The sequence below is a fragment of the Platalea leucorodia genome (genome assembly GCF_965183815.1).
Source record: "Platalea leucorodia genome assembly, chromosome: W".
NCBI lineage: Eukaryota > Metazoa > Chordata > Aves > Pelecaniformes > Threskiornithidae > Platalea > Platalea leucorodia.
This window is the reverse complement of record NC_138859.1, coordinates 14,382,627-14,401,602: the sequence shown is the minus strand read 5'-3', so window position 1 is coordinate 14,401,602 and position 18,976 is coordinate 14,382,627.

The following is an 18,976-nucleotide window of genomic DNA, read 5'->3' as shown; positions in this document are numbered from 1 at the left end:
TTGCATGCTGAAGCCAGTTCTGGTTCCATCACCTCTGCACTTTGCTTGGTTTCCTCAAAGTTCATGCTTCATTCATCTGGGTGATTCTTACTGTATACTGTTGATATGGCACATAGTAATCACAGAAGTGATGACATCCAGCATTATATAGCAACTAACATCATACATTTCAGTTAATTGGCTATTTTCACCCAAAAATCAAATCCCTTTGATGTACACATCAGACTTCTGCATCCTCCCGCATCACGCACCAAGTGCACCCAGGTCCTTGAGCAAAAGCAATCCCACAAATGGGTTTGCCTCTGCCTGAGGCATGAGTGTCGTGGTTTAACCCCAGCCAGCAACTAAGCACCACGCAGCCGCTCGCTCACTCCCCACCAGTGGGATGGGGGGAGAATCAGAAGGGTAAAAGGGAGAAAACTCGTGGGTTGAGGTAAGAACAGTTTAATAATTGAAGTAAAATAAATTAGAACAGTTAAATAGGCAAAGCAAAAACCGTGCACGCAAACAAAACAAAACAAGGAATTCATTCACTACTTCCCATCGTCAGGCAGGTGTTCAGCCATCTCCAGGAAAGCAGGGCTCCATCACGCGTAACGGTTACTTGGGAAGACAAATGCCATCATGCCCAATGTCCCCCCCTTCCTTCTTCTTCCCCCAGCTTATATACTGAGCATGACGTCATATGGTATGGAATAGCCCTTTGGCCAGTCTGGGTCAGCACCCCCCTGGCTGTGCCCCCTCCCAGCTTCTTGTGCACCCGGCAGAGCATGGGAAGCTGAAAAGTCCTTGACCAGTGTGAGCGCCACTTAGCACCTATTTAGCAACAGCTTAGCACTACTTAGCAAGAACCAAAGCATCAGTGTATAATCGACATTTTTTTCTCATCCTAAACCCAAAACACAGCCCCATACCGGCTACCAAGAAGAAAATTAACTCTATCCCAGCTGAAACCAGGACAAGGAGTAACCCAGACTGTCTTCCCCAGCATATTTTTTATAGGTGCACTACAGGGACTTTATCCCCCTCTACAGTACGTAAAAAAGTCTTGACTGCGCACGGCCAGCTCGATTGGCAGATCCCCTAGTGTTGACTAACCAGGTGGCCTTTGCTAAACGTGTATCCCAGTGTTTGAATGTCCCAGCACCCATTGCTCTCAGTGTAGTCTTTAACAGGCCATTGTATCGTTCGATTTTCCTAGAGGCTGGTGCATGATAGGGGATGTCATATACCCACTCAATGCCATGCTCTTTGGCCCAGGTGTCTATGAGGTTGTTTTGGAAATGAGTCCTGTTGTCTGACTCAATTCTTTCTGGGGTGCCATGTCGCCACAGTACTTGTTTTTCAAGGCCCAGGATAGTGTTCCGGGCGGTGGCATGGGGCACAGGATATGTTTCCAGCCATCCGATGGTTGCTTCCACCATTGTAAGCACATGGCGCTTGCCTTGGTGGGTTTGTGGGAGTGTGATATAATCAATCTGCCAGGCCTCCCCATATTGATATTTCAACCATCGTCCTCCATACCAGAGAGTCATTAACCGCTTGGCTTGTTTGGTTATGGCGCATGCTTCACATTCATGGATAACCTGTGCAATAGCGCCCATGGTCAAGTCCACCCCTCGATCACAAGCCCATCTATATGTTGCATCTCTTCCTTGATGGCCTGAGGTGTCATGGGCCCACCAAGCTAGAAATAATTCACCCTCATGTTGCCAGTCCAGATCCAGCTGAGCCACTTCAGTCTTAGCAGCCTGATCCACCTGCTGGTTGTTTTGATGTTCTTCAGTGGCCCGACTCTTGGGTACGTGAGCATCTACGTGACGTACTTTTACAACCAGGTTCTCTGCCCGGGCAGCAATATCTTGCCACAGTGTGGCAGCCCAGATGGGTTTGCCTCTGCGCTGCCAGTTGCTCTGCTTCCATTGCTGGAACCACCCCTACAGGGCCTTTGCCACCATCCATGAGTCAGTATAGAGATAGAGCATTGGCCACTTTTCTCGTTCAGCAATATCTAAAGTCAGCTGGATGGCTTTCACCTCTGCAAACTGACTCGATTCAACTTCTCCTTCAGCAGTTTCTGCGACTTGTCGTATAGGACTCCATACAGCAGCTTTCCACCTCCGATGCTACCCCACAAGACGACAGGACCCATCAGTGAACAGGGCATATTGCTTCTCATTTTCTGGCAGTTTATTATACAGTGGGGCCTTCTCAGCATGCGTCACCACCTCCTCTGGTGATATTCTGAAATCTTTGCCTTCTGGCCAGTCCATGATCACTTCCAAGATTCCTGGGTGACTGGGGTTTCCTCTTCGAGCCCGTTGGGTGATGAGTGCAACCCACTTACTCCACGTAGCATCAGTTGCATGATGTGTACAGGGGATCCTCCCTTTGAACATCCAGCCCAGCACCGGCAGTCGGGGTGCCAGGAGGAGCTGTGCTTCAGTACCAACCACTTCCGAAGCGGCTCGAACCCCTTCGTATGCTGCCAATATCTCTTTTTCAGTTGGAGTATAGCCAGCCTCGGATCCTCTGTATCCCCGACTCCAAAACCCCAGGGGTCGACCTCGAGTGTCCGCCGGTGCTTTCTGCCAGAGGCTCCAGGCAGGGCCATTCTCCCCGGCTGCAGTAGAGCATGTTTTTTACATATTGCCCTGCCTAGACTGGCCCAAGGGATACTGCATGGACTATCTCCTGTTTATCTTGTTCAAAGGCTTGTCATTGCTCAGGGCCCCATTTGAAATCGTTCTTCTTCCGGGTCACTTGATAGAGAGGGCTTACAATCAGACTGTAATTTGGAATATGCATTCTCCAAAACCCCACAATGCCCAAGAAAGCTTGTGCTTCCTTTTTGCTGGTTGTTGGAGACATGGCTGTTATTTTGTTGATCACATCCATTGGGATCTGACGACATCCATCTTGCCATTTTATTCCTAAAAACTGGATCTCCTGTGCAGGTCCCTTGACCTTTCTTTGTTTTATGGCAAAACCGGCCTCCAGAAGGATTTGGACTATTTGCTTCCCTTTCTCAAAAACTTCTGCTGCTGTGTTGCCCCACATGATGATGTCATCAATGATGTATTGCAGGTGTTCTGGAGCCCCACCCTGTTCCTATGTAGTCTGGATCAGTCCATGGCAAATGGTGGGGCTGTGTTCCCACCCCTGGGGCAGTCAATTCCAAGTGTACTGGACGCCCCTCCAAGTGAAAGGAAACTGCGGCCTGCACTCTGCTGCCAAAATGATTGAGAAAAACGCATTCGCGATGTCAATTGTGGCATACCACTTGGCTGCCTTTGACTCCAGTTCGCACTGAAGTTCTAGCATGTCCGGCACGGCAGCACTCGGCAGTGGTGTGACTTCATTCAGGCCTCGATAGTCTACTGTCTCCACTCTCCATTAGACTTTCGCAGTGATCGCTGCTTGGGAACTGGCTGGGCATCGGTTCGCGGGTGGTGAGCAATTGCATCGTGCTTCACTTGCTCTGTATGTTATTATTACTATTTTACTTTTTTTGAATTTTTTAACTGTTCTTATCTCAGCCCATGAGTTTTCTCACTTTTACTTTTCTGATTCTCTCCCCCATCCCATCAGGGAGGGGGAGTGAGCGAGCGGCTGTGTGGTGCTTTGTTGCTGGTTGAGGTCAAACCATGACAGATGGCAAGTGTCTTACTGTTGCTAGAGAAGACTGTCCTATTCTGCACACTCCTGTTGCCTCTATTGTTCAGTTGCAAGAGATTGCCCTTTGTCAACTGAGTCAGCTATCTGTGCTGGCAGGAATTGGTAGGTCTTCTGCCAAGTTAGTTTTTGAGTGGTTTAGTGAGCTGACTAGTCTGATCAAGGGGTCAGAGGAGAATCATTGCTGGGATGGGGTGCTGCTGCGGAGGAGGGAGCAGGTTTCCATCTCACTTGCTGAGAGGTTAAATCAGCTCTACCTTTTCAGGAAACCTCATTCTGAGTCAAGATGTGATTTTACTCAAGGTTCTTCCTCAGTTTGTTGCAACTTGGCAACCTGCTGGCTTCTGATAAGATAGGAATAATAATTAGTCTCCAAATCCAGCCTTTTCTGTTATTACTTTTATTACTAATTAATCTTCCTGACTTTTTCCCCACCCTCCCCCATTCCCAGAGCTACTTGTCACTTTGAACTCAAGTTCCCTAGTTCTTTGTTTCAAGTGTCTGCTCTGATACTTCATAAGGAAATGTGAAGTTATTTTTACAATTAGTGACTTAAATTAGCATCTGTTGAGTAACCCCCTCCTCTTCCTTGTTTTTATTTTAATATGGATTTGTGCTATTAGTGGTTTTCTGGAAGAAACACTCCTTTAGCTCTGCTAGCAGGTGATAGGATTCACAGCAGGCCCTTAGCCAGAACAATCACTCCCAGGACTTCTAGCTACCTTGGAAGCATTTCTGGGTCTTAGTTTGGAAATTTGGAATTTGCTGATAATGTTCATGGCCAATGCTTGCTACTGCGCAAGGCGGGGATGAGTGCTGCAGTGTAAGGGGCCTTGTGCTTCCCCTGCTGAGGGGTGGGGCTGTCACAGGTGGAGCTGATGTGGCAGCCTGATGCTGCTGGATGTCCTCTTCCTCTGTGCACTGTCCCTAGTGCTAATTAGGGAGGAGAGAGTGATGGTGGGGGTGGTGAAGGCTCTCTTGGGGTACTCTCAGATGGATGAAGCTGCTGTGGGGGGAAAAGAGAGGGCAAGGGAAACTTCTCCCTTCAGTGAGCTGCTGGGATAATTCAATTGCACAATGAGACTTTGCCCTGAGAGGGACTCTTACTAATGTGAAAACAACCCTGCAATGAACGAGTACAAAAATCCTTGCAGAAACAAGCAGAAATGCCTCTGTCTCATAGTTGTATAGCCCGTAGCCCTGCTTCCCCAGGAGGAGAGTAACACTGGCTGGGGTGGTGAAGGTGTGCAGCCACACTCTCCCCAGCCCTGACCTAGTGAAACAGCAGCATGAGAAAATGCTATATCTTGTCTCTCTGCACAGTTATCGCCCTCTTGACATACTTGATTAGGGGTGAAATACACTGATCTGCGGCCTCTGTTCTGTACTTGCGTGGTTGTAGCGTTTTCTTTTGTTTAGGTTCTGTTGTTACAAAACTAGGGAAAGCAAGATAGCCTTGGAGGGGGTAACAGGGTTGTAATTTGAACTGTGGCAAAATGAGACAAGCGCAACCTTGGGAGGCTTGGATGTAGGGCATAAGCTGCCTTGACAGCATATGGCAGTTTGTGTGCTTCAGCTGTGCTGGGGGTGCAGTTTTGCAGGTGGTGCCAGCCTGGGAGGGATCCCAGCTGGATGCTTGCCCCTGCTCCCCAGTGCTAGAGCAGTCCTCTCAGGTTGCATGGGGGGCCCCTCCTGGGTTGCACGCTTGTGGTGGTGGGGCTCCAAAAGTCTACTGTCTCCACTCTCCATGAGACTTTCGCACTGGCCATATGGGACTGTTAAAGGGTGAGCGAGTCTTGCTGATCACTCCTTGGCTCTCCAGTTGACAAATCAGCTTATGGATGGGAATCAGGGAGTCTCTGTTGGTGCGATATTGCTGCCGGTGCACCGTTGTGGTAGCAATTGGCACCTGTTGTTCTTTGACCCTCAGCAACCCCACAACAGAAGGGTCCCTCGAGAGACCAGGCAAGGTGGACAGCTGTTTAATTTCCTCCATCTCCAAGGCAGCTATGCCAAAAGCCCACCGGTACCCTTTTGGGTCCTTGAAATACCCTCTCCTGAGGTAGTCTATGCCAAGGATGCACAGAGCCGCTGGGCCAGCCACAATGGGGTGCTTCTGCCACTCCTTCCCAGTTAGGCTCACTTCAGCCTCCAATACAGTCAGCTCTTGGGATCCCCCTGTTACTCCAGAAACACAGATGGGTTCTGCCCCTTTATAGCTTGATGGCATTAAGGTACACTGTGCACCGGTGTCCACTAGAGCCTTCTACTCCTGTGGGGCTGATGTGCCAGGCCATCGAAGCCACACAGTCCAGTAGACCGGGTTGTCCCTTTCCTCCACCTGGCTGGAGGCAGGGCCCCTCTAGTCCTGGTCATAGCATTCGTTACTCACTTCTTGTAAATGCAAATCAAAAATCCCTTTATTAAGATCGGAAGCAAAATCAGCCCTTCTACTCTGTCTGGGGAACTGCTCACTGGAAACTGGAGCAGCAGTTTTCCTGGAAGAACCCCCTTTTGTGATTGTTTTTCCTTGCAACTCATGTACCTGTGCCTCTAGGGTCGAGGTAGATTTTCCATCCCACTTCCTCATGTCCTCTCCATGGTCACGCAGATAAAACCACAGGGTGCCCCATGGTGTGTATCCACTATATCTTCTCTCTTGAGCAGAGGGACGCTTACTCCTAATGGCTGAGATGATACTGGTCCGTACAGGTGAGGAGTAGGATATATCCTCTTCGAGTTGCTGGACCTTCTGGGACAGTTTCTCCACAGCTGAGACAGGCCCGTAGGGAGGAAGAGAGACTTTCCTCATATTGTCGGAGTTGGCTAGCCATTTCATCCACCGTTGGTCCCTCTTCATCTTTCCAGGTCATTACTGCCAATGAGTTTGCATGCGATGATGGTGCGCTCCGTACAAACTTCCGCCACATGGGTCGTGTGCACTGGACTTCATCTGGATCTTTGGGTAACTGCTCGTTGTCCAGGTCACCGTAAATCACCTCCAGCACAGCTAATTCCCTCAGGTACTGGATACCTCTCTCCATGGTGGTCCACTTGCCCAGGTGACATATAACATCTTCCTTGAAGGGATACCTTTCCTTCACACCTGACAGGAGTCGCCTCCAGAGGCTGAGGGCTTTTGCCCCTTTTCCAATCGCTTTGTCAATGCCCCCTTCCCTAGAAAGGGATCCCAGCTGCTTGGCTTCCCTACCCTCTAATTCCAGGCTACTGGCTCCCATTATCCCAGCATCGGAGCAGCCAGGTGACGATGTGCTCGCCTGGACGACGACTGAAATCTTTTCGCATATCTCGCAGCTCACTCAGGGACAGGGATCGGGTGGTTACCATCTCATCTGTGGGTTCTGCCTCTTCCCCCTCCTGTTCTCTTGATGGCCCTGGTTCATCTTCATCCCTTACTAAACGAGCTGATTTTCTTGTGTATTTTTTCTTCTGTATAGGGGCAAGTGATATTGGCACGGATTGGTTCTCTGGATCAGCCGCAGCACCTGTCGTGGGGGCTGGCGCTGCCACAGTGCCTGTTGTGGGTTTGGCGCAGCCACAGTGCCTGTCCCAGGGGCTGGCGCAGCCGCGGGGGCTGGCACAGCTGCAGCATCTGTCATTTTGTCATCAGATCCAGAGACCTCTTCCCCTTGAGGGTACTGAATAGTGTTGAATAGGGCTCGGTAGGCATGGGCCAGGCCCCAGCACGTTGCAGTGATTTGTGTCTCTCTGGAGTTGCCAGGGTGACAGCATACTTTTTCCAAATGTTCTACTAATTTTTCAGGATTCTGCACTTGTTCAGGGGTGAAGTTCCAAAATACTGGAGGGGCCCACCATCCTAGGCATTTGCCCATACTCTCCCACACACCCTGCCACTCATAACTATCCAGCCTTGGAGGAGATCTCTGGATGATATTCTTAAACTGCTTATTAACCTTAGACAAAACTGAAACAATGTTCCCAAGACATATCAACAGATATATCTTAACTACCCAAGGATGTTCAAGATTAGGGGTATAATTGTTAATTGTCTCCATGAGGTGGTACCCAAAGTACAGTAATGGCTTTACTACAGAACCCAAATACCAGATAACGCTCAAGGCCAGTGTTTTAATAATAAGGCTCCAATGCAAAACATAACTAATCACTGCAAACTGCAAAACCCAACACCAATCTTTAACATGTACAGCAAAAACAAGAGCATGGTGCATATCAGGTAGACTAATATCGAGAAAAGATGAATCCATATTATGACCAGCAACTGTTAACAGATACAAATTCCTTAATACACTCTGGTTAATCTGTTATTATCTCAAACCCTTCGTGCCCCACGTTGGGTGCCAAAAAGGACTGTCGTGGTTTAACCCCAGCTGGCAACTAAGCACCACACAGCCGCTCGCTCACTCCCCCCTCCCCAGTGGGATGGGGGAGAGAATTGGAAGGGTGAAAGTGAGAGAACTTGTGGGTTGAGATAAGAACAGTTTAATAATTGAAGTAAAATAAAATAGAATAGTAGTAGTAATAATAATAATAATACAATAATAATATACAAAGCAAGTGATACTCTATGCAATTGGCTCACCACCCGCTGACTGATGCCCAGCACGTCCCCGAGCAGCAATCGCTGCTCCCCAGCCAACTCTCCCCAGTTTATATACTGAGCATGACATCATATGGTGTAGAATAGCCCTTTGGCCAGTCTGGGTCAGGTGTCCTGGCTGTGCCCCCTCCCAGCTTCCTGTGCACCGGGCCGAGCACTGAGAATGAGGCACCTTGGATCCTGGTGACTCACAAAAGCAGGACTCCACATCAACCTGCACCCTCCACCATCAAAATCAAAAACACATATGAAGCCTTAACAGCTGAGGACACCCATGAGCAAGGCCTGCAAAGCCCCCTGCAAGGGGAAAGTGTACCAGCAACACACAGTGGACACCGTAAAAAGAAACGATGAGTACTCGTAGTGGGTGACTCTCTGTTGAAGGGTACTGAGGCACCCATCTGCCAACCTGACAGGGAGTCACGAGAGGTGGAGCTAAGGTTCAAGACGTGACAGAGAGGGTGCCACAACTCATCAAGAAAACGGATTATTATCCATTGTTACTATTTCGTGTAGGCATGAATGACACTGAAAGCCGAAACCTGGGTAAAATCAAGGAAGATTTTCAAGCCCTGGGGGTGCAAGTGAAAAACATTGGTGCCCAAGTTATCTTTTCCTCCATCTTGCTAGTTCGAGGGAAGGGGGTAGCCAGAAATGGGTGCATAATGCATATCAACTCCTGGCTACGTGGCTGGTGCCGTCGTGAGGGTTTTGGCTTTTACGACAATGAGGCGTTCTTCGATGACTATAACATGCTAGGGAGGGACGGAATCCACCTGTCTAGAAGGGGCAAGGGAATCTTCAGCAACAGGCTGGCTAACTTGGTGAGGCGGGCTTTAAACTGAAGGACTCGGGGGCTGGGGTCCAAAACAGAAATGCACATGCCATCACATCCAACTGGGGAGTAAGTCAGGCCAACCAGAGCGGCGACAAATGTTCCTTAGCTGTCTCCCAAGATGTGTACCAGAAGAGCAACCACCTCAAGTGTATGTATACAAATGCACACAGTCTGGGAAACAAACAGGAGGAACTGGAGCTCCGTGCCCAGTCAGAAGGTTATGATATCATAGGAGTAACTGAGACATGGTGGGACAACTCACATGACTGGGGAATCGCGATGGACGGTTATAGGCTGTTTTGCAAAGACAGGCAGGGAAGAAGAGGTGGAGGAGTCGCACTCTATATTAAGGAAAACCTCGAATGTATTGAAGTCAACTACGGTGATTGTGAGTGCTCTATTGAATGCCTCTGGGTTAAAATCAGAGGGGTCGTCTCCAAGCAGGACCTTACAGTGGGCATCTGCTACCGACCTCCAAACCACGATGATAAAGCCGATGAAGCAATATTTGGGACACTAAGGCAAGCTTCTGGTCAACAGAACCTGGTTCTCATGGGTGACTTCAACTACCCAGACATTTGCTGGAAGAACAATACAGCAGCTCGCATGTCATCCATCAAGTTCCTGGAATGCGTAGAGTACTGTTTCCTCTTACAAATGTTAGATGTGCCAACCAGGAAGGAGGCACTGCTGGATTTGCTATTCACAAACCAAGAAAACCTGCTTTGTAATATCTCGGTCAGTAACAACCTTGGCTGCAGTGATCAAAATATTGTGGAGTTCGGGATCCGGCTGAGCATGCTGAAGGTTAGCACCAAGACAAGGGTTCTAGATTTCAGAAGAGCAAACTTCAGCTCGCTCAGAGCTCAGTTGGGAGGGATTCTGTGGGAAGCTTCCATGGAGGATAAAGGAGCCAGCGAGTGCTGGGAGTTCTTCAAGAATGCTCTCTTGGAAGCACAAAACCAGTTTATCCCCTATAAAAGAAAGGGAAGGAAGCGGAGCAAGAGGCCCCCTTGGCTCAGCCACGAGCTCCTGGGTCTGCTTAAAACCAAAAGAGATGCGTACCAGAGATGGAGAAGTGGAAGATTATCCATTGAGAACTACAAGGGCATTGCCAGAGTGTGCAGAGATGCAGCTAGAAAAGCAAAAGCTCAGCTTGAATTGGAACTGGCCAGAGATGGCAAAAATAACAAGAAAGGGTTCTTCCGGTATGTAAATTGCAAGCAGAAACAGAAGGAAAACATAGGCCCACTGTTAAACAGGAGAGGTGAATCAGTCACCAACAATGCTGAAAAGGCAGAGGTTCTCAACACTTTCTTCACCTCTGTCTTTACCAACACTGTTGGATCCCAGGCACTGGGAACGAAAATCCAGGATGATCCAAACATAGACCCACCATCAGTGAAGAAGGAGTTAGTATGTGAATTATTACAGGAGCTTGACCCCTACAAATCGAATGGGCCCTGATGCCATCCACCCGACGGTGTTGAGAGAGCTGGCTGATGTTATTGCGGGGCCACTCTCTATAATCTTCGAGAAGTCGTGGAGATCGGGGGATGTCCCAGAGGACTGGAGGAAGGCAAATGTTACCCCTATCTACAAGAAGGGCTCATGGGAGGATCCGGGTAATTATAGGCCCATCGGTCTTGCTTCAATCCCTGAGAAAGTTATGGAACAGGTCCTCCTGGGGGTCATCACGAGTCGAATGAAGCATGTGATTGAGAAAAGCCAACACGGCTTCACCAAGGGCAAATCATGCCTGACAAATCTGGTGGCCTTCTATGATAGAGTGACCTGCTCGGTTGACATGAGGCGAGCGGTTGACGTTGTCTACCTGGACTTCTCCAAGGCTTTCATTATGGTTCCCCACGGCCTCCTCCTGGAGCAATTGATGCGTTACACTCTAGACAAGTGGTCTGTGCGGTGGGTGAGGAATTGGCTGATGGGCTGCACCCAAAGGGTGGTGGTAAATAGCTCTTTTTCAAACTGGCAACCTGTCACAAGTGGGGTCCCCCAGGGATCGATATTGGGCCCAACGCTATTCAATATCTTCATAAGTGATCTGGATGATGGGATCAAGCGTACACTGATGAAGTTTGCAGATGACACCAAATTGAGTGGGGAAGTAGACACTCTGGAAGGGAGAGCCACCCTGCAGGAAGACCTGGATAGGCTGGAAGAGTGGGCTAACATGAACCTTATGGAGTTTAACAAAGACAAGTGTAAGGTCTTGCACCTGGGAAAACATAATCCAGGAGTGCAGCTCAGACTGGGATCCACCTGGCTGGAGAGCAGCTCCGTGGAAAGGCACCTGGGGGTCCTGGTGGACAGGAAGCTCAACATGAGTGAACAGTGTGCTGCTGCGGCCAAGAAGGCCAATAGGATGCTGGGTTGCATCAACAAGGGCATCACCAGCAGAGATAAAGAAGTCTTTATCCCTCTCTACTCAGCGCTTGTCAGGCCACACCTGGAATACTGTGTACAGTTCTGGTCCCCGTTATACAAAAAAGCTGTGGCCAGGCTGGAGGGGGTCCAGAGAAGGGCCACCAAGATGATCAAGGGTCTGGGAAGCCTGCCGTATGAGGATAGGCTGAGAGAGCTGGGTTTGTTCAGCCTTGAGAAAAGGAGGCTTAGAGGTGATCTCATCACCTTGTACCAGTACTTAAAGGGGAGCTACAAAGAAGATGGAGACTCCCTTTTTACAAGGAGTCACATGGTGAGGACAAGGGGTAACGGGTACAAGTTACTCCCAGGGAGATTCCGATTGGACACGAGAGGGAAATTTTTCACAATGAGAACAGTCAATCATTGGAATAATCTCCCCAGGGAAGTGGTTGACTCCGCTACGCTGAACACGTTTAAGACTCAGCTGGACAGGGTGCTGGGCCATCTCGTCTAGATTGTGCTAGAAAGGTTGGACCAGATGATCCTCGAGGTCCCTTCTAACCTGGTATTCTATGATTTTATGATTCTATGAACTGTCATTTGAAGCTGATAGTGCAGCAGCCTCCCATAATTGTTCTTGCTATTTTTGTTGATAGATGTAGAGATAGGCATGTACAGGCTCGTGTGTGGCGCCAAGTAAAACCCTCAAGCTCTCTCCACCTTACTCGAGGTAGGGAGGGCTGTGAAGATGATTCTCAGTGCTTCATTGTTTGCTTGCTTTCTGGCTACCTGTACTTCTTCCAGTTCCTTATGCACTTTCTGTAGTGCACAGGAGGAGAGGTTTCAGGGTAATCTCTTCAATCCCAGGTTTAACGCAGAGGGGGAAAAGGTTCTTCAAGCCAAGCTATTCTTTGGAAAACTTAAGTGATGTATCTGGTTTTTAACCAAGTTCAGGAACTGGCATGTATTCTTGGATTAGTGAAACTTAAACTTCAGTCACATGTGTGAAGGAATGTTTTCTTTATAACCCAAACAAAAAATATTCCTTGCCAAGGTTTTTGTTTTGCAGTTCCAAATCACAGGAGGTAGTCAGAGGACCTGTTAGAGACCAGTGCATGTGTAGATGAGAAAATAATCCATGGAGTTACCTGTTTCTGTTTGGGAAATTGTGAACCAAAATATTGCTGTAATTGCCTACAGTGTATGTGTTCAGAATTAGCCTTGTATTAGCTGCAAGATAAAGTGAGACCATGGTTGTCTGTCTTTTGCAGCAGCAGCAGGACATGTCCCTGAATACTTAATGTATTCCACTATTTCTACTGCATGCTAGCATCATTCTTGACAACTAAGGCCTGAAATTGGTTTCAGAAGTAGAGATGGAGAGTTGTGAATGGGTTTTGAGCCTGACAAATTTGTGTCTGGGGGAAGGGCTGTGAATGAATCTTCAAGTGAATGAATGGAGCTGCTCTCAAGTTTGAAGCGCTAGGAAGGATTTCACATGGCTTGGAAGCAGAGACCTCCACTAGTTGCAAGTGTAACAGCTCTACCAGCTTGAAGGGGAGAGAATTTCACAGGTTTTTTAAGTTGAGATGAGAAGTGTTGACAAGTGAGTTACTGTGGCATTGAGTACAGACTTACTCTGGCAGAATGATGGTTAACTGCATGCATAATTTTCCAGCTACCCAGAGGACAAACAGCCTGCCCTGGGATGAGAGCTCATATATTTGCAACTGTAAAGATGTGCTATAAAGGCTTGTGATGCAGGAGTACCCTACTCATATTGCTTTGTGCAGCAGCAGAGATGAGAGCTGGGAATTCTGATCCTGGTTCTTATTGCTCCCACTTGGATTGTTAAAGCTTTTGGGTTATTTGTGGTGTCTCCACCCTGTGAGGAAGTGATAAGTCTAGTCTGACAACTTGAACTCTTTTGCCATCTATATCATGTTAGCTGTTTCTAAAAGTTGATTACCATCAAAGTGGATGGGAGTATTATAAAATTTGGTGCAGTAAGTAAGAGTGTAAAAGGAACTCTTGTAATGAATGAAATTGCCTTAAAACCAATGTTTTTCATTACCTCTATCGTTCTGCTCCCTAACAGTCTGCCTGTCATAGTGGCAAAAGCAGAATTTGTGCATGAAGGCAGTAAAAGCTGCAGTGGTGCCTGCAGCCAGGCACCCCTCACTACATAGAAATTGCCCTGCTATGGTGTAGTTATGCTCAGGACACTGGTGTTTGTGTTTCCCAGTGGAGGCAGGGAATAGGGAAAAGCAATGGGAGCGAGGAGAGAAAGGGGAATGGTACACTGGAGTTGTGCAAAAAGTACCCCAGACTGCTGTTGTTCTGGTGTTTTAGTTGAAAATTTCTGGTGCAGTGAGGGAGTGAATATGCTCACAGAAAGATCAGGGAGAGGAATTTCAGGTGCTGACACTGGGACTTGGCACAACCTTCACAGAGGTTCATATACATTAAATTGAGAGGGGAGTCTAGAGAGAAGGCTTAAAAGTAGGAGGAATTTGTGGAATGCCATTGAATACATGGTAAGGGCCCTGGCTGCAGCTCCTGAGCTGTGAGGCTGGGTGAGTGTGCAGAAGTGTGGTGGGTTGACCTTGGCTAGATGCCAGGTGCCCACCAAGCTGCTCTATCACTCCCCCTCCTCAGCGGGACAGGGGAGAGAAAATATAACGAAAGGCTCGTGGGTCGAGATAAGGACAGGGAGAGATCGCTCACCAATTACCATCATGGGTAAAACAGACTTGACTCAGGGAAATTAATTTAATTTATTGCCAATCAAAAGTCAGAGTAGGATAATGAGAAATAAGAACAAATCTAAAAACACCTTCCCCCCCACCCCTCCCTTCTTCCCAGGCTCAACTTCACTCCTGAATTCTCTACCTCCTTCCCCCCAAGCAGTGCAGGGGGACAGGGAATGGGGGTTATGGTCAGTTCATAATGCTTCGTCTCTGCCGCTCCTTCCTCCTCACTCTCTTCCCCTGCTCCAGCATGGGGTCCCTCCCACGGGAGACAGTCCTCCACAAACTTCTCCAGTGTGGGTCCTTCCCATGGGCTGCAGTTATTCAAACTGCTCCAGCATGGGTCCTTTGCACAGGGTGCAGTCCTTCAAGAACGGACTGCTCCAGTGTGGGCTTCTCTCTATGGGGCCACAGCCTCCTTTGGGTGCATCCACCTGCTCTGGCCTGGGGCCCTCCACAGGCTGCAGGTGGATATCTGCTCCACCACTAACCTCCATGGGCTGCAGGGGGACAGCCTGCCTCACCATGGTCTTCACCAGGGGCTGCAGGGGAATCTCTGCTCCAGCGCCTGGAGCACCTCCTCCCCCTCCTTCTTCACTAACCTTGGTGTCTGCAGAGTTGTTTCTCTCACATATTCTCACTCCTTGTTGTGGTTTAACCTGGCAGGCAGCTAAACACCAAACAGCTGTTCGCTCACCCCCCCCAGTGGGATGGGGGAGAGAATCGGGGGGGGGGGGGGGGGGAAGGTATAACTCATAGGTTGAGATAAAGACAATTTAACAGGACAGAAAAGAAAGGGAAAATAATAATAATGATAAAATTATATACAAAGCAAGTGATGCACAATACAATTGCTCACCACCTGCTGACCGATGCCCAGCCAGTTCCTGAGCAGCAGGCCCCCGGCCAGCTTTTCCTGTAGTTTATATACTGAGCATGACATCATATGGTGTGGAATATCCCTTTGGCCAGTATGTGTCAGCTGTCCCAGCTGTGTCCCCTCCCAGCTTCTTGTGCACTCCCAGCCTACTCGCTGGTGGGGCAGTGTGAGAAGCAGGAAAAGGCCTTGACTTAGTGTAAGCACTGCTCAGCAGTAACTAAAACATCAGTGTGTTATCAACATTATTCTCATCCTAAATCCAAAACACAGCACTATACCAGCTGCTAGGAAGAAAATTAACTCTATCCCAGTTGAAACCAGGACATTCCTTTCCCCAGCTGCTGCACAGCAGTTTTTTCCCCTTCTTAAATATGTTATCACAGAGGTGCTACCACAATTGCTGATTGGCTCAGCTTTGGCCAGTGGCGGGTCCATCTTGGAGACAGCTGGCACTGGCTCTGTCGGACATGGGGGAAGCTTCTGGCATCTTCTCACAGAAGCCACCCCTGAAGCCCCCCTGCTACCAAAACCTTGCCACGTAAACCTCGTACAGGAGGATGCTGCTGCATGCCAGCCATACTCGCCCATGGGGCACCCTGTCGCTGGTCTTACAGTAAGCATCAGAGCATCAAATGCATCGTAAGTCATGTTCTGTGGTAGGAGTGTCTTTAAAGCCTGGCTTTCTGTATTGGGTTTGCATATAGTATGTCCTAGAAAGTGGCTTAATGAGTTTAAAGTGCAATCTTGATTTGAACAGGGATCATATATTAAAAGTTAAAAGTGCTTGAGCTGGTGATACAAATGAGCCTTTGTTGTAATTCACTTCTGTTAGCTATGCTGGCTTATGGTGCTACAAGTGAACTGTATTGGATTTTCTTAGAGGTAAGACTTCTAACTACAACTTATTAATTGATGTAAACCTGTCAAGACAGATTAAAGAATTATGACTTGATCTGCAGAAAGTTTGGGGTTTTTTAACAGCTGCAAATAATAGGTGAAATAGCTTGAGTCCCATGGTAGATTTTTCAAGGTTGGAGACTAGAAGAAGTGTTTTGAATTATAATCTTGACATATCTGCGCAGGAGTAGAAGAGGGACTCCTGCCACTTTCCTGAGCAAAACTATGTGAGAAATAGGTGAGTGCCCTATTTGAATAGATTAGGGATGAATACAGCAAATATCCTGTCTCAGTATCTATATAAAAGACATTGCACAGTAAGTATGGCGCTGCTGTAACACACATGGCTTTCTGCTATGCAGGTGGAGAATGAAAACTTTTGAACATGGTGAAGATGGTTTATTGCTGTCATTCTGTATCAAAGCATAAGATTTGGAGAAGGAAATAGTAATACTTAGACTGGACGTGCATTGGTAAAAGAAACAGGTGAAAGTTGTTCAGATGTTCCCTCTGATATTGCAACCAAACAGTTGTGTCAACAGTGAAGGAGGGAAGAGAAAGATTAAGTGCTCTGTTCTGGGTGTGAGGCTTCATTGGGTGCATTTGTCCCATCAGCTGGCTCTGAGGGTTGGGGGACCACATGTGGTGTTGGTGAGTCAGGGGTTGCAGTTCACTAGCTGCTGCTGATAAAGCATGTTCCTGATTTTGAAGAAAGCTTGTGTCTGTCCATCTGAAAAGGGGCTTTAGTGGGTAACTATGCTTATCTAACTATTGTACAAGGTGATTAAAGTGAGGAGCCTGGTAGTCTCACAACAAAGGACAGTTCCTGATAAGAACAGAAACTCGTCTCAAGAACCAGCTGAAACCGACCCTGCGATTTGGACAAGAGCCAAGGAGCAACTGAGTCTGCGCAAGAACAAGGGGTTACTAGCGGTGACGAAGAGGAGTCATCAGCCTTCATCCCCACGACCCCCACCAGGAAGCACTGCGCAAGCGCAGTTGGGAGGAGTTTATGGAAACGACCTCTTGGGGCTAATTTTCATTCGAAGCGAGGACAGGTCATGCATATGTCTAGGCGTATTGGGAAACCTTATGTATATGTAACACTTTGTCGTATAAATCCAGGACGAGCTACCACGTGGGCGCGCACGACTTTGGCGGGATGACCCTCCCGTGCTGCCCAGCGCTGAATAAACATACCTACTTTACAACCTTACGGGTTGTGGAGTCTGTTTCTGCACATCAGTTTTGGCGAGCCAGGCAGGAGTCTCTGCTCGACCGCGGGATTGACTGCGGAGCGGACGCTCCTAGGCGCGCCCCGAGCACCTTCCTCGGAGGAGCCTCCGCTGCCAGCCGCTCACCGCGGGAGCAGACAACAACCTCCTGAAGCCGCGGATTAAACGGTATGTTTAACAAGAAGGGCCAGTAAGTCGTACGCTTGGCCGGGGCTGCTGGTAAACCGCACAGAGACGTCTGGCGTACAGCATAGTCCCCGTAGGGGAGGAGGGTACCCTGGCCGATAGAGCGGCCAAAGAGATTCGCTGGCTGATAGAGCTGCCGCTAGCGATCTTGGGGGTAGATCGAGCAAATCTGAGGTCACCGCTGCATCCCGGTGTCGGGAGCCAGGACGGACCTGCTAATGACTGTATAAGAAGCAGGAGAAGGGTAAGCGGACCTCTCACAAGAATTATTTAAATCTTTGCAGCTGCTGAAGGGATATCAACTGGAGCGATAATTACCTGTTTCATTTACCCGGGTACTGCATATATTATATGTTTGTATTGTATGTATTGTATGTTGAAAACTTGTGTGTATGTGTGTTTGAGACACAGCATCGCTGTGAAGTGAGTGGGAGTCCTGATTTGCGGTTCCGTGACTCCGCGAGGAGCACGGCCAGAGACGGACAAAGCGCCTGGAACGTTTATAAAATCTGTAAATCTTTTGGTGTGTAAATTGGGCTCCTGTGGTGCTTAGCCATTCTCCTAAGTATCGGGGAACTGGCTAATCATCAAAGTGGCAGAACGAAGAGAGTCACTCTTTCAGTGGTTTGGGCTTGAACCCTGGGAATATTTAAACGAGGGAAGAGATTGGATAAGATGGGGAAACGAACGCTTTTACTTGAAGGGGGCATATTTAACTCCCGCGGGACAGAAAGTGGCTCTGGATTGGGAACGGCCTATTCCGGACGCTTTCTCAAATCCCCACATCGGTGGGCAAATGGGTAATTCCTTGCTTTGCGTGTGGACTTACTACTAGACTGCATGGCAATTGGCATCCGACTTGGGTACTGCTAAAATGTAAATCTTGTGGGAAAAGGTGGTATTGTTTATCTAGCAGGCGGAAGGCAGAGTGCCTCAAGTGCCTTCCCCAAACCCCATGGTTTTATGATTGGGAAAGAGCCCATCAAAAATCTGAAATAGTGAAGTTTGTGTGTGGAAAGAAACATCTAATCCCGGAAATTTGGGACGTGTGGGAGGGAGACTGGGAGAAAACTATAGAGATCTGCAAGAAAAGACTTACGTGGAAGCTGAAACAAAGAACTAGGGTTAACAAGAAGTAATATAAAAGACAGGTAGAAAAAGTTAGAGAAATGGGTAACACTCAGGGCGGCATTTTAAAGAAGAGTCCCCTGGGTTGTATATTGGCTCACTGGAAGAACATTGTTGGAACTGGAGGTACAGAGAGCAAGAAAACTCTCATTAAATATTGCAATCGATGGTGGCCGATCTATAAATTGGAAGATGGGGCTAAGTAAGTGGCCACTTAATGGGTCAATTGATTATAATACCCTCCTACAATTAATGTTTTTAAGGAGAGAAGGAAAGTGGGATGAAGTATCATATGCAGATATGTTTTTCACCCTCCGAGACCATCCGGAGTGGCAAAGGGACTGTGGAATGGTGTCGCCACAGGACCCTTTGGTACTCGCCCTTGAGCGGGAAAATAACAAA